This window comes from Penaeus monodon, chromosome 32, assembly GCF_015228065.2.
Source record: "Penaeus monodon isolate SGIC_2016 chromosome 32, NSTDA_Pmon_1, whole genome shotgun sequence".
NCBI lineage: Eukaryota > Metazoa > Arthropoda > Malacostraca > Decapoda > Penaeidae > Penaeus > Penaeus monodon.
In genome coordinates, this window is record NC_051417.1 from 10,102,409 (window position 1) to 10,102,847 (window position 439).

Here is a 439-nt window from a genome sequence, read left to right on the forward strand (position 1 = left end):
TAGTCCGTCAGGTAGGCCGGGATAAGATTCGCAAACCCCAGTAACATGAAAAAATATCATGGCAAAAAACAAACAAGAGTGGGGAATAGTGGTCGCAATTTCCTCCAACAGAAAACGACGAGGCTATTCGGTTTTAGGGCCCCAAGGTGGGGAATTATCGGTCGAAATCCAGAGGGTTTCCCGGGCTCTGCCCTGCCAGAACATACGAAGATTTGATTCCCTCTTCTAAAAGGGGGATAGCCAACCCAGCGAAGCCAAAACCGATCGGAGTAAACCCCCCGGTAAAATGAATGTGTGTCACCAAACCAGTTCCCCGGCTCTGTCTGCCGGAACATCGAGTAAAGATTTTGCAGACCGGAGGGGGGGGGAATGAGTGCTAGATTCGTTCAAAAACACGTGGGAATCAGCGTTTGGGCGTCTTTTCCAATTTTAGGGTGAT